This window comes from Miniopterus schreibersii (assembly GCF_964146895.1).
Source record: "Miniopterus schreibersii genome assembly, chromosome: 14".
Classification (NCBI taxonomy): Eukaryota; Metazoa; Chordata; class Mammalia; order Chiroptera; family Miniopteridae; genus Miniopterus; species Miniopterus schreibersii.
In genome coordinates, this window is record NC_138114.1 from 4,083,861 (window position 1) to 4,099,062 (window position 15,202).

Here is a 15,202-nt window from a genome sequence, read left to right on the forward strand (position 1 = left end):
CACAGATCCCAGCCTCTGGGCACCGGGAGCTCAGGTTAGGAGGGCTCCTTCCCTCCCTCATGCCCATTCAGTGCTTTCTGGGGCTCAACACAATGCTCCACAGGGAGGCAGAGGGTCCCCGTGTACGGCTGCTCAGCGCAGTCATCTGTTCCCTTACCACTTGGGTGCCACAGACCTTGGGACAGCCTTCCCTATGGTCGGCACCCCGAGCACCAGGCGCTGGTCACAGCCGCCACTAGAGGCTTTGTTTTGCTAGGAAGGCGCGGTCCGCCATTAGAGGCTTTGTTTCCTAGGAAGGCGCCTTCTCCTCCCGGACTCACCGCTCCCCTGGGTCCCTCTGCTCTGTGCACAGGCGCTCCTTCCCCTCTCGTCGGTCCGGGTGTGGGATCCCTGCTTTTGGATGCCGTCCGCACTCCCGAGGGGAGGGAACTCCGCAGCCTCCAAGCCTCCAGGCTCGGAGCCCAGCACAGGCTTCAGGGGGACTCCCCCTTCCTACGCCCCCCCCCACGGGACTCCGTGATGTTTCTTCAGTGCTCCCCACTTGCACACCATCCACTCAGGTATGTTTCTCTGTTTTTTTCAAGCTGGCTATGTAGGATTTTAGGAGTAAATCAAGTTTGTGGCTGGGAGCGGGGATGCTCTGCTGCTTCTCACATTGCTGCCATCTTCCCTGTGTCCTTATTAACCATTTTAAAGTGCATAATTCAGTATCATTAAGTACATTTACAATGTTGCACAGCCATCACCACTATCTAGTTTCAGAACTTTATCACCACTCCATAAAGAAAGCCCATATCCATTAAGCAGTCATTTCCTATTCCTTCTTTTCCCCAGTCCCTGGTAGCTACTGATCTGCTTTCTGTCTCTGTGGATTTGCCTATTCTGGATATTTTATCTAATAGAATCATACAATATGTGGTCTTTGAGTCACATATTTTCACTTAAAGTTCATCTGCGGTGTTGCACAAATCTTTGTTTTATGACTAATTTCCATTGTTTGGATAATACTACATTTTGTTTATTCAGTTACAAGTTTATGGACTTTTGGTTATTTCCACTTTTTAGCTATTGTGAATAGTGTTGGTGTTAACATTTGTGTACAAATTTTTGTTTGAATATTTGTTTCAGTTATTTTAAAAAAAATTTATAACAGTTTGAGTCAAAGTGATGACATATGCCAAGGGAAAATATCTCAAATGCTCCGAAAAATCTTTTTTTTTTTTTAAATTTATCTTCATTGTTGAAAGTATTACAGGTATCCCATTTTCTCTTCCATTGACCCCCTCCACCTTCCACCCACCCCCTCAGGCCTTCACCCTATTATTGTCTGTGTCCATAGGTTATGCATATATCCATATCCTGTAACTTTTTGGTTAGTTTCTTCCCACATACCACCCCTCTTCCCTCTTCCCTCTTCCCTCTGAGATATGACCGTGTGTTGCATGCTTCAGTGTCTCTGGGTCTGTTTTGTTTGTCAGATTCTTTTATTCACTAGCTTCTTCTTAAAGACCCTTCAACACTTCATGTAATACTGGTTTGGGGTGATGAACTCCTTTAGCTTTTCTTGTCTGGGAAACTCTTTATCTGACCTTCAGTTCTAAATGATAGCTTTGCTGGGTACAGTAATCTTGGTTGTAGGTTCTTGCTTTTCATCAGTTTGAATATTTCTTGCCACTCCCTTCTGACCTGCAAAGTTTCTGTTGAGAAATCAGCTCATAATCTTATGGGACCCCCTTTATAGGTAAGTAACTACTTTTCTTTTGCTGCTTTTAAAATTCTCTCTTTGTCTTTAAACTTTGGCATTTGAATTATGATTTGTCTTGATGTGGGCCTCTTTGGGTTCCTCTTGTTTGGCACTTTCTGTGCTTCCTGGACTTGTAAGTCTCTTTCTTCCCCCAGGTAGGGGAAGTTTTCTGTCATTATTTTTTCAAATAGGTTTTCAATTTCTTGCTCTCTTTCTTCTCCTTCTGGCATACCCATAATGTGAATGTTGGGACGCTAGAAGTTGTCCCAGAGACTCCTTACACTATCTTCATATTTCTGGATCTTTTTTCGTTTTGCTCTTCTGGTTGCGTGTTTTTTGTTTCCTCATATTCCAAATTGCTGATGTGATTCTCAGCGTCCTCTCCTCTACTGTTGATTCCCTGTAAATTATTCATTTCAGTTCGTGTAGCCTTTATTTTCTGATTGGTACTTTATTATGTCATTGGTGATCTCACTAGTTTCCTTAATAGTCTTACTAAGATCCTTGAGCATCCTTATAACCATTATTCTGAACTCTGTATCTAATAGCTTGCTTGGCTCCATTTCATTTAGTTCTTTTTCTTGAGATTTCTTCAGTTCTTTCCTTTGTGACGTGTTCCTTTGCCTCCACATTTTGTCTTCTTTTAGGTGTTTGTTTCTATGTATTAGGTAGAGCTGCTATGTCTCCTGGAATTGGTAGAGTGGCTTTGTGTAATAGGTGTCCTGTGGTGTTCAGTGGCTCTGCCTCCCCAGTCACCTGAGCTGGGCCTTTTAGGTGCTCCCCTGAGTGGGCTGTGTGCACTGTCTTGGTATAGTTGAGCCTTGGTTGCTGTTGGTGTCACTGGATTTACTTCAGTGGAGCTTTGGTGTTCATCGAGTCCACGCCTTGAGTGTGTCATTTATGGATGTGGTAGGGTTGTAATCCAGCATGGTCGAAGCTGACCACCAGGTGCACTGACTCTAGGTCATCCCAGAAGGTGCAAAGTCAGCCTCTGCCTGTGCCCTGCCCAGGGCCACCCAGCATGACTATACAGCAAGCCATAGATGGCTGCTACTTGTACTGGGCTTGGAGGTATCCAGGAGAGACCCAGCTATGAACCAGTGCAGGCTGCCCCTACTGCCAGGCCTGGGGCCCCTTATTGAGAGGTATGGGACACACTGAGACCAGTTGCTGCTTGTTTAAGAGATTTTAGGGAAGTCCTAAGCATGAGGCTAGAGAGGCCACTTGCATAGAAAAGCCACTGGAAATGGCTTTGATGAGCTTGCAAGTAGGGTGGGGCTAAAGGTGTGAATCACATTCCTGGAGATTCAAATATGGCGCCTGCCTGCTGGCTCTGTGGGGGGAGAACTTGTCAATGGAGCAATGGCCTGTGCCACGTCTCCTGTCTGTGAGAGAGCTGCCCCTCCAGCTCTATCCTTATTTCTAGGCAAGTTAGTTCCTCGACGAATGTCCCAGGTTCCTTCCCAGCTGCTGCCCAGTGCTGGAGCTCAGAAGGATTGAGTCCGTGTATGTCTGCACACAGGCCCTTTAAGAGGAACTGCCTGGGACTCCCACAGCCTCTGAGTCCCTCAGCCACACTCTCTACTGGTTTTCACAGCCCGAAGTTGTGACTTCTCTTCCCAGCCCTGGAACCCTGGGCTCGGGGGCCTGCTGTGGGGCTGGGACCCCCTCACTGCTCTGGGAAACCTCCACCGCTGAGATATCCCTCCTGGGTTAAACCGTGGCACCTGGGTGTGGGACTGAGGCTAACTCTCCACAGTTCACCCCAGATCTACCCGCATCTCTACCCCTCCAACCAGTCTCAATGCTTTTTCATTTCCCTGTTTGTAGGACTTTTCTCCAGCTAGATTTCAGGAGGTTCTGAGTGATGATTGTTGTTTATTTTAGTTGTAATTTTGATGTGGTTGGGGGGGAGGCGGGTATCGCGGTTACCTACACCACCATCTTATTCCATCCCCCTCCTCCAGAGAATCTTGTTTTCAGTTCTTTTGGGGTATATTCCTAGGAGTGAAATTGCTGTGGTAATTCTATGCTTAACTTATTCAGGAACTGTTAACTTTCTCTCCACAGCAGCTGCACCATGTTACGTTTCTGCCAGCAATACTGAAGAGTTTCAGCATCCCCACATCCATGCCAACATGTGTTATTTTCCTTTAAAAACTTGTTATTATAGCCATTCTAATAGGTATAAACTGGTATCTCATTGTGGTTTTCAATCACATTTCCCTAGTAACTAATGACATTGAGCATCTTTTCTTGTTGGCCATTTGAATATCTCTTTTGGAGAAATGTCAACTGCTTTGCCATTTTAAAAAAAATTATTTTTATTATTTTTATTTTTCAGAGAGAGTAGGGAGAGAGAGAGAGAGAGAGAGAGAAACATCAGTGTTGATTGGTTGCCTCCTACACACGCCCTGCCAGGGTCTGGGGATCGAGCCTGCAACTGAGGTATGTGCCCTTGGCAGGAATCAAACCAGGGATCCTTCATACTGCAGGGTGACACTCTAACCACTGAGAAAAATCAGCTAGGGCTGCTTTTCCCATTTTTATCTATCTTTTTATTTATTTAATTTTTTTTTTTTTTTTTTACAGTATCCATGGGTTCTGCTTTATCCATGGGTTCTTGCTTTATGCTTTCCTTTTTCTCTTGAAAATTAAGAAAAACAGTGATTTTAAAAGGAATGGCATTTTGCGAACTTCCTTTATTCTTTTTTAAAAAATTATTTTATTTTAACTTATCTTTATTGTTGAAAATATTAAAGATATCCCCCTCATTTATCCCCTCCACCCTGCCTCCCTTCACTATTGTCTATGTCCATGGGTTATGCATATACACTTATAAGTTCTTTGATTAATCTCTCCCCACCCACTCCCCCACTCCCACCTCCCACTGTGATTCATCAATCTGTTCCATGCTTCTGTGTTTCTGGATCTATTTTTTCCTCAGTCTGTTTTTTAAATTAGATTCCACATATGAGTGAGATCATGTAAAACTGAATCAGGAAGAATCAGAAAACCTGAATAGGCCAATAACAACTGATGAAATCAAAGCAGTAATAAAAATAGTCCCAGCAAACAAAAGCCCTGGTCCAGAAAGCTTCACAGGGGAGCTTTCTAATTCTTTAAGTTGTAGGGTTAGGTAGTTGACTAAAAATTTTTATTACTTTTTCAGATAGGCTGCAGTGCTATGAACTGCTTTCACTGTGTCCCATAGATTTTGGGTTGTTGTGTGCTCATTTTTTGTTTCCAGGAAGTTTATGATTTCTTTCTTGATCTTATTGGTAACCCATTCATTCTTTAATAACATGCTATTTAGCCTCCATGTGTTTGATGTTTTTGAGTGTTTTTACTGTAATTGATTTCTAATTTCATGCCCTTGTGATCTGAGATGCTTGATATGATTTCAGTCGTCTTGAACTTGTAGAGACGGTTTTGGGTCCTAACATGTGGTCTGTCTTTGAGAATGACCGATGTGCACTTGAGAGGAATGTATATTCTTCAGCTTTGGGGTGACATGTTCTGTAAGTATCAATTAAATTCATCTGTTCTAGTGTGCCATTTGGTCACTGTTTCTGTGTTGACTTTTTGTCTGGAAGATCTATCCGGTGAAGTGAGAGGGGTGTTAAAGTCCATGACTATGACTTTATTTCTGTTGATCTCTCCCTTAAAGTTCTTAAGATTGTTATTGATAGGTCCTCATTTATTACCATTTTAATTCTTTTTTTTTTTAATATATCTTTATTGATTTCAGAGAGAGGAAAGGAGAGGGAGAGAGAGAGACAGAAACATCAATGATGAGAGAGTCATTGATCAAGCCCACAACCGGGCATGTGCCCTGACTGGGAATCGAACCCTGATCGCCTGGATCCCAGGTCGACACTCAACTGCTGAGCCATGCCCGGCTGAGCACCATTTTAATTCTTTATGCCTATGTTCCTCTATTTCTTATTATTACAGCAGTCCCTTTAACATTTCCTGCAATGCTGGTTAGTGGTGATAAACTCCTTTAGCCTTTTTTTTGTCTGGGAATCTATTTTGAATGATATCCTTGCTGGATAGAGTAGTCTTGGTTTCATATTCTTGTTTTGCATTACCTTGAATACTTTATGGCATTCCCTTCTGGCCTATAGAGTTTCTGTTGAGAAGTCAGCTGACAGCCTTATGAGAGCTCCTTTGTAGGTAACAGATTGCTTTTCTCTTGCTGCCTTTAAGATTCTCTCTTTGTCTTGAATTTTTGACATTTTAATTATGATGTGTCTGGGCATGGGCCTCTTTGGGTTCTTCTTGCTTCGAACTTTCTGTGCATCCTGAACTTGTGTGAGTTTTTCCTTGACCAGATTAGGGAAGTTTTCTGCCATTATTTCTTCAAACAGGTTCTCTAACCCTTGCTTACTTTCGACCGCCCCTGGCACTCCTATGATGGGAATATTGTTACATTTCATGTTGTCCCACAGCTCCCTTAGACTGTCCTGTTTTTTCGTTTTGTTTTTTTTTTTTCCTCTTTGGATCTCTGATTGAGTGATTTTTTTCTACTGTATCTTCTAATTTACTGATCTGATTCTCAATTTCCTCTAATCTGCTGTTTATTCTTCCAGTGTATTCTTTACTTCTGCTATGTCATTCTTAATTTCCTTCCTAGTTTCCATCTCTTTTTTCATGCTATTGAGCATCCTTACAATCAGTATTCTGAACTCTATATCTAATAGATTCCTTATCTCCATTTCATTTAGCTCTTTTCTGGAGACTTCTCTTGTTCTTTCATTTTGGACTTGTTTTTTTTGTCTCTCCAATTTTGGCTGCTTATTTGGGTTTGTTTCTATGTATGAGGTCGGCCTGCTAGGGCACTCAGTCTTTTTGCACAGTCTCTGGTGAAGGCCAGTGTCAGACACTGTTTGTGACTGGCCTTGAGTACCCTGTTTGGAGCTATCAACAACCCATGGCCTGAGGTCCCCTCTGTTGGGGCTGGGTGCATTTCTACGGGACCAAGACCCACACCAAAGTCTGCTCTTTCAAGGTGCAGGTCCAGAAGCAGATCAGGCAAAGACTCAAAGAGCACTCTGAAGTCTGCCTCTGTCTGCAGACTGGTTAATCTCATTCTCTTAATGATCCTCAGGCTGTAGAAACTCCATAGGGTAGGATGAGAGGTTTTCCAGCAGGTCAGGCAATTTCTTCCCCCTCAGGCAAAAGCTGTTTGGAAGGCAAATGTGTGCCTCTGCAATATGGGGGAATGACTTGGCACAGGAACCCAAAGGGGTGCCCTCTTAGTTCTATCTCCAGAGCCCACAAGCCTAGATTTTCCTTGCACAGCTCTACTCTAGTCTGCCCTCCCTCTGCTGGAGCCCAAGGTGAGTGGCTGCACACGAAACTGTGCATTTCCCCTTTAAGAGGGTGCCTGCATTTCCAGCTGTCGCTCCCTGGCAGACGGAAACCCTGCTGCTTTTCACAGCCAGATGTTATGTGGGCAACTTTCTCAGTTCTGGTGTTTTTGGCGAGGAAACCCAGCCTGGGGTTTAGGCCCCAGAGTCCTCAGTGGGAATCCCCCACAGCTGCAGTATCCCTCTGGACCTTCAGCTGCTGCCTGTGGGAGCCCAGCCAGCCCTCTTGTGCTTTCGCACTTCCTACCAGCCTCTATGTGGTCTCCACTTTTCCTCCTTGGTTATGAGGGTGCTCTCTAGCTCGTCTTCAGTTGCAGTTAATTATTCAGGATGGTTTTTCTGTATTTCAGTTGTAATTCCAGTTTGGTTCCTGGAAAGTGTCAGTGTAGCTTCCACTCAGCCTTCCACCATCTTTAATCTCACCTGCTTTGCCCATTTTAATTTGGGTTGCCCTTTTGTTGTTGAGTTATAAGAGATCTTTATATATTCTGAATACTAGATAATTTTCAGATATATTTTGCAAATATTTTTTTCCCCTCTAGGTTTTTCCCCCCCTTGAACACTTATATATATTTAGAAAGTCACAAAGGTAGAAGAAGTGAACCATGGAAAAACTGAGCCAGCTGGGCTGTGTGGACTTAGGAAACAAGTTACAGAAGGAAAAAAAAAGGGTGGCCCACCCGGCTGTGTGTGGCTCAGTGGTTGAGCATCGACCTAGGATCCAGGAGATCACTGTTCGATTCCCGGTCAGCGCGCATGCCAAGGTTGTGGGCTTGATCCTCAGCAGGGGGTATGCAGGAGGCAGCCAATCAATGACTTATCATTGATGTTTCTATCTCTCTCTCTCCCCCTCCCCCTTCCTCTATCTGAAATCAGTAATTACATATTAACAAAAAAAGAAGGGGGTGGGGGCCCTTGCAACTTGGGAGAATGAAAGTAAGGGTATAGGTAGCTGGGACTAAGTTGAGGAGCAAAGACTTCAGCATGTCTTGAGAGAGAGCTTGTACTGGGGAAAGAAGAGGGTGGGGAAAGCAAGGGCGCATCACAGATATACCTGCACTAGGTCCTCCTAAGGACCTCGAAGGTTGGGAATTTTAGGGGAGGTCCCAGGGGACTGTCTCAATAGAATCTTCATCAGCTTTCCAGGTGTGTCCTTTCAGGGTTGTGGTCTCCACTAATTGTTCAGTGCCAGGGCAGGGGTTCATTAGTCATCATAGTTGGTCCTGATATCAGCTGTGGTGGGGCGGCAGCCTGCTTGGCGTTGCTGCTTTTCTGGGCCTGGAGCTGAAATACAGCTTTTGCGACAGCATGGATGGACCTGAAGATTATTATGCTGAGTGAAATAAACCAGTCGGAAAAAGACAGGTACCACATGATTTCACTTATATGTGGAATCTAATGAACAAAACAAACTGACGAACAAAATAGAACTAGAGGCATGGATATATGGAACAGACAAAAAGGAGACTTTTTAGATGATGTGATCAGTGAATACATCTTTAAAGAGGTGATTTTTGAGCAGATACGTTAATGTACTGGGAGATTGAACCATCAAAAATCTGGGGAAAGAGCCCTGCCAGAGTGGTTCAGTTGGTTGAGCACTGTGCACCAAAAAGTTGCTGGTTTGATTCCCGGTCAGGGCATAACCTAGCTTTCCAGGTGTGTCCTTTCAGGGTAATTATAAAATCAGTAATTATGAAATCAGTAATTATATATTAACAAAAAAAGGGGGGTGGGGGCCCCAAAGTCTTTGCTCCTCAACTTAGTCCCAGGTACCTATATCCTTACTTTCCATTCTCCCAAGTTGCAAGTCGCAGTAGAGCTGACAGGGCATAAATCCTAGATCCCTGTTTGGGGCATGTATGGAAGGCAACTGATCAATGTTTCTCTTTCCCTCTCCCTCTCTCTAAGCATGTCCTCGGGTGAGAATTAAAAGAGAAAATTCTGGGGAAAGAATTCTGCTTCTTCAGAGGTACAAAGTTATAAGATAGTGTCATTCTCACCCTGCAAACCAATAGAAACCAAATAAGAGTCATTTTTAAAAACTCCTCAAAGAGTTGAGTGCATAAGAAAACCTAAATGAACTAAACTGAAGAAAGTAATGAAACTTCATAGCTGAGAAGAAACCCATGGCTGCTGTGGCTGCTGTGGAAGAGGCATCAACTATAGATGGGGAAAGAACCTGCCAAACTTTCAACATTCTTGTAATGGCCATACTTGGGCTGGTCTGACTGGGTAAAATCCTGAATAGTCCCTGTTCCCTTTCTACCAAAAGGCAAGTCTGTAGTCAGCCCCCCAGCTCTTACCATAGGTCTTCACTAAATGTCCCCCCGGTGGGGGGAGAGGGGAGTAAGGGCTAGGGAAGTAGAGCTGACAGAGATCCTACCTGGGGAGTAAGGGCTAGGGAAGTAGAGCTGACAGAGATCCTACCTGAGGCACATGGAACTTCCCCAAATGCATGGCAGCCACCCTTAGAAGAAGGGGTTCAGGAAGGGTGAAGGAATAGAGCAGGAGAGCTGAATGACCTGCCAGAGGCACTGGAAGCTTTTATTTATGGAAGGCTGAAGGCCAGGAAAGAGCTGGAGATGGCCCCCACCCCGCATTCTGGCGTTCTGTGCTTTCAGTCACCAAGGACTGAGGACGGGCCAGGAGAGGTGAGAGATACTCCTCCCTTTCATTCCCGTCCTCCACGTCATGCATGGAAGCTGCCCTCCAGAAGGAAGGCTGGGGAGGAGGAAAGATACCAGAGCTGCAGACAGCAAGGTGTGGGACTGGAGGGCAAAGAGAATTCTCTAGCAAATGAAAAGCCTGGCAGTCATGCTTACAGCACCAAGAGAGCCCCCAGTTGTTGTCGTCGTCTTGTTTTTTTTGTTTTTTTTTTAAAGTAAACTTAATTTTTAAGAGTAGTTTTATCTTTAGAGAAAAATGGCAAGGATAGTACAGATGCGCCACACCCAGTTTCCCCTATTATTAAAACCTACATTAGTATGGTACATTTGTTACAAGTGTTGAACTAATATTGATATATTATTTTTAGCTGAAGTCCATACTTGATGCCCTGTCCTTTGTTTTTACCTAATGTTCTTTTTCTGTTCAGGATCCCATCCAGGGTTCCACACTACATGTAGCTGTCATGTGTCCTTAAGCTCTTCTTGGCTGAGTTTCTCGTACTTCCCTTGTATTTGATGACTTTGACAGTTTTGAGGAGTATTGTTCAGGCATTTTATGGAATGTCCCTCTATTGGTATTTGTCTCATGTTTTTCTCATGATTAGACTGGGATTTTGGGTTTTTCAAAGAAAGATCACAGTGCCATTTTCAGTACATTGTATTAAGGGTAGATTGTCAACATGACTTATCAGTGTTGATGTTGACCTTGATCACCAGGTCAGGGTAGTGTTTGTCAAGTTTCTCAACTGTAAAGTTACTCTTTCATTCTTTCTTTCCATACTTACTCTTTGGAAAGAATCTCTATGGGTAGTTATGCTCCCCCTCCTTGATGGACTAGCTACATAAATTATTTGGAATTCTGTGCAGGAGGTTTGTCTCTTCTCCCTCATGTATTTATTTATTCAATCATATTTGGGGTTATAATGCAATTATTACTTTATTTTGTTGGTGAAATTGTTCAAATTTGGTTCTTTCAGTTGGCTCCTATGTCTCTTTGACATTACCCCCATCAGTGTGTGTGTGTGTGTGTGTGTGTGAGAGAGAGAGAGAGAGAGACAGAAAGAGAGAGAGAAAGATGCACTTTCTTACTTTTTGGCACTAGCTGATGCTCTATTTTGTGTATCTCCTGCCCTCATTGGCTATTTCTCCAAGGAGCCTTGGTTCCTTTTATTAGAGAATAGAGAAACCAAGATCTAGGTGCTAGATGTGCTTGATGCTACTGGTGTGTTGTTGGTTGTAGGTCCTCTCAGCTGACAGAGTCCGGAAATACATGTGTATATTCGCAGATTAGTATATGCACATACCTTTAAATATTTCTATGTCTATATTATGCTAAATGTGAGTTCTTGCTGAGGTATCCAACTCTAATCCATCATTCCCCTTGCTTATCTGTAAACTCCTGTTCCAATAGTGAGAAAGCTGGCTCACACCATTTGCCATCTGTTTACTTAATGATTCAGTTCCCGTGTACATGCAAAGTACTCCCACAGTTTTGAAAACTGGTGGTTTAGCTGTGAAGAAGCACAGGCACATCTCTGGAATCCTACCTGGGCTCACATCCCAGACCCTGATCAACCGCTGAGCCACACTGACTGGGCAAAGATATTTTTAAACAGATTAAAAAGTGAAAGAATTTGTTTCTAACAGACTTGGACTGCCAAGAAATGCTAAAATAAGTTTCATGAGCTAAAGACAAAAGAGACCAGGTTTGGAGGCCAGGGAGAGAATAAGTGAGGACAAGAGGGAGACACTTCAGGAGGAGTTGAAGGATGTGGAGTTGGAGGAAGCGCGGCTGGTCCAGGAGCTGGAGAAGGTGGAGAAGAACCGAGAAAGAGCAGCTGTGGCTCTGGAGGCAACCCAGGTAGAGACTGAGATGCTGGATCAGCAGGAAAGGCAGTACCGTGGGGACTACAGAAGCTGCAGTGGCAACTTTTAGAACTGTATGACGGACTGGTGAGTGTGGAGAACCAGCCACTAGGCTTGGCTAGCTTGGCTGGAGAAAACCAACCCCTTCAGGTCAACACTTGAGATCCACCATGATGGCCCCTTGGCCATCATCAATAATTTTAGAGTGGGCAGCCTCCCAAATGTCCCTGTGCGCTGGAATGAGATTAATGCAGCCTGGGGGCAGACAGCCTTGCTGCTTGTGGCCCTGTCTAACCCAGCTGGTTTGTAGTTTCAGAGGTATTGACTCATTCCCTGGGGAAACCACTCCTATCTGAAGTCTTTAACAGAGGACCCTATTGAGCTGCCCTTGTTCTTTCTGTACCAGGGGGCAGAGTGCTCTCTCTCTCTCTCTCTCCCTCTCTCTCTTTTTTAAAAATCCTCACCTGAGGACATGCTTAGAGGAAGCCAGAAGGAGATAGATGATAGATAGATGATAGATGATAGATAGATAGATAGATAGATAGATAGATAGATAGATAGATAGATGATAGAAAGAAAGAAATTCTTCAGGCAAAAGGAAAACGATACCAGAAGGAAAGATGAATGTATGCATAGAGTTCCAGAAATAGCAATTATGTGGGTATATTGTAAAGATATTTAACTAATTTTTAATCTCTTTAAAGGATTACTGATTATATAAATCAAAAATAGTTGCAGCATAGCCCTGGCCAGTATGGCCCAGCTGGTTGGAGCTTTGTCCTATATACTGAAAGGTTGTGGGTTCGATTCCCAGTCAGAGCACTTAACCTAGGTTGCAATTCGGTCTCTGGTTGGCGCACATATGGGAGGCAACCAATCTATGTTCTCTCTCACATCAGTGTTTCTCTCTCTCTCTCTCCTCTTTCTCTCAAAATCAATAAAAACATATCCTCGGGTGAAGATTAAAAAAAATTGAAAAATGTTGCAGTATATCATGTGGTTTATGACATAAATAAGTGAAATGTATGATAAAAATAGCCCAAAGAATAGGAAGAGAAAAGGGAAGAATGCTGTTGTAAGGCCTTTAAATTAAGTCGAATGGTACAATATTATTTGGAGACAGACTGTGTTAAGTATATTAATTAAAAATCCCATAGCAATGGCTAAAAAGGTACAAGGCAGAAATTATACAAATAATAATGCAGTTAAAGGAGTGTTTGGAGGGAAACGTATTGCATTAAATGCTTATATTAGAAAAGAAGAAAGGTTTCAAATCAGTGGTCTAAACCAGAGATCACCAAGCTTTGGCCTGTGGGTCAGACCCAGTCCCTCACCTGTGGTGTGGCCCGTGACCTAAGAGTGGCTTTTACGTATTAAAATGACTGAAGAGGATCAAAAGGAGACAGTTTGTTACACATGGATTCGCAGTTTGAAGGGGATTCAGGTATTGGTACCCAAAACCTTTATTGCAGCCTCACCAAATTCACTTCTTTACATATTGTTTGTGGCTACTTTTTGGCTCTATCTGCAGTGTAACTATTTGTACAGACTGTGTGGCCTGCAAAGCCTAGATTGTTACTTTCTGACCACTTCTAGAAAAAAACTGCCAGCCTTGGCTATGGCTCCTACAGATATTAAAACAATAATATGAGTGTATATTTCACTGTTACCATTTCTCTTCAACATTGGAGTATTGGTTGTAGAAAGTATGATAAGCCAGGAAAGAGGAAATAGGCATAAACATTGGAAAAGAAGTAAAATTGTTATTTACATATGATGTGGTTGTATAGATATGAAAACCTGTGGAATCTACAGAACAACAGTTCTCCAAGTGAATTTAGCAAAGTCAGTGCACAGGATCATTTGTGTTCTCTATACAAGTAATGAACAATTTGAAAACTGTAATAAAAACTATCATTTTTGAGTATTAAAAAATACACCAAGTACCTGTGAATAAATCTAACTAAGGTTATGTTCTCAACACAGGAAGGTAGAAAATGTTGCTAATGTTAAGTTAAAAAAGAAAAGACTTAGATGAATGGTGATATACCAAATTCATAGATTGGAAGACTCAGTATTGTTGAGATGGAATTCTCTCTAAATCGACTTATAGATTCAGTTTAATCTTCATTAGCATCCTAGGAGGCTTTGTTTGAAGAAGTAGATAAACTGATTCTGTGAACTTACTGAAATGCAAAACACGTAAGAATAGCCAAAATAATTTTGAAAAAAACAGAGTTGGAGGCCTTTTGTTTCCTGATATCAGGATTTTTCATAAAGCTACAGTAATCAAGATATGTTAGGGTATTGGCATAAGGATAGACATATATGTAGATCAATGGTATATTATAGAGAGTTCAGAAATGGACTCACATTTTCCCACCTAAGTGCCAAATTAGTGGGAGAAGGAAGACACATGTTGCTCTAACTTGGTATCGATGGAAAACTGTGATCTACCACCTCAAATCCATACACAGAAACAAATGTGCAATGGATTATATATTTAAAATGCAAAAGGAAAAACCATACAACTTTTGTATTAATTCTCACTTCATGACAAATTCTCAATAATTAGTGGCTTGAAGCAACAAACATTTATTACATTGCAGTTCCCCTGTGTCAGGAACTCAGGAGGAACTGAGCTAGATAACGCTGGTGCAGTCTCTCATGAGGTTGTAGTCGGGATGTTGGCCGGAGCGCGGTCATCTGATGGCCAGCTGGGCTGGCGAATCCCCTTCTACGGTGGCTTCCAGTGCCTGTTGGTCAGAGGCCTCAGCTCTTCACTGGCTGTTGACAGGAGAGCTCAGTTCTTACTAGGGCTGCTTGAGTCCCCCCACAAGGGCAGCTGGCTTCCCTCAGAGTGAGTGATCCAAGAGTTTTTAAACTGCCATAGCTTCTAGCGGGAAAAACCCCCAAGATATCCTTATGACCTTATATCCTTATGGGTATTCAGAGAATTCTTGGATAAGATACTAAGAGAAACAAGATACATAAAAGGAAAAAAGTGATAAATTAGACCTTATCTAAATTAACATGATTGTCCTTTAAAAGATACCACTAAGAAGATAAGTAGGTCAGCATCGAGTGGGGAGACAGTATTTCCTGCACAGTTATCTGTCAGACGACTTCTGTCCAGGGTATACGAAGAACTGCAATAGCCCAACAGCAAAAAGAGGAAAAGAGGAATAACCCACGAATGTAGTGAGGAAAAAGCATGGACAGACTTTTCCCCAGAGAGGCTATACTGGTGGCCAGTAAGCACTTGCAGAGGTACTAAACCTCCCTTACCAGGGCCATGCAAAGTCAGTGCGCGGCGAGATACCATTTCACACCTCACAGACGCTCAGCTCTGAGAGGACCGACGATGCGAAGTGGGCGTGATGTGGTGCGGTGGGAGCGCACACATTGCAGTGGGGTGTGCAAGGTGGGACAGCTGCTTTGGAGAACTATTTGTCAGTTTCTAATGAAATTCGACATTTTTATCTATCCTGTGATTTGGCAATTCTACTCCTAGATATTTAATGAAGAGAAATGAAAACGTGCCCAGA

General features: G+C 43.0%; 1 protein-coding gene across 6 annotated transcripts in view; it reads left to right on the forward strand.

Annotated features, from left to right (window-relative positions):
• The window catches only part of SHLD2 (shieldin complex subunit 2), a 114,245-nt gene that overhangs the window by 33,949 nt on the left and 65,094 nt on the right, over positions 1 to 15,202 (forward strand). The window contains exon 4 of one of the 6 annotated variants that reach the window (XM_081158049.1): positions 353 to 560. The exons of 4 other annotated variants lie outside the window; for them this stretch is intronic. The gene's annotated coding sequence lies outside the window, so the exon portion shown is untranslated. Of the gene's footprint in view, positions 1 to 352; positions 561 to 11,582; positions 11,742 to 15,202 lie in introns of those variants that run through there. One more of the 6 variants, XM_081158048.1, reaches the window with a different exon arrangement.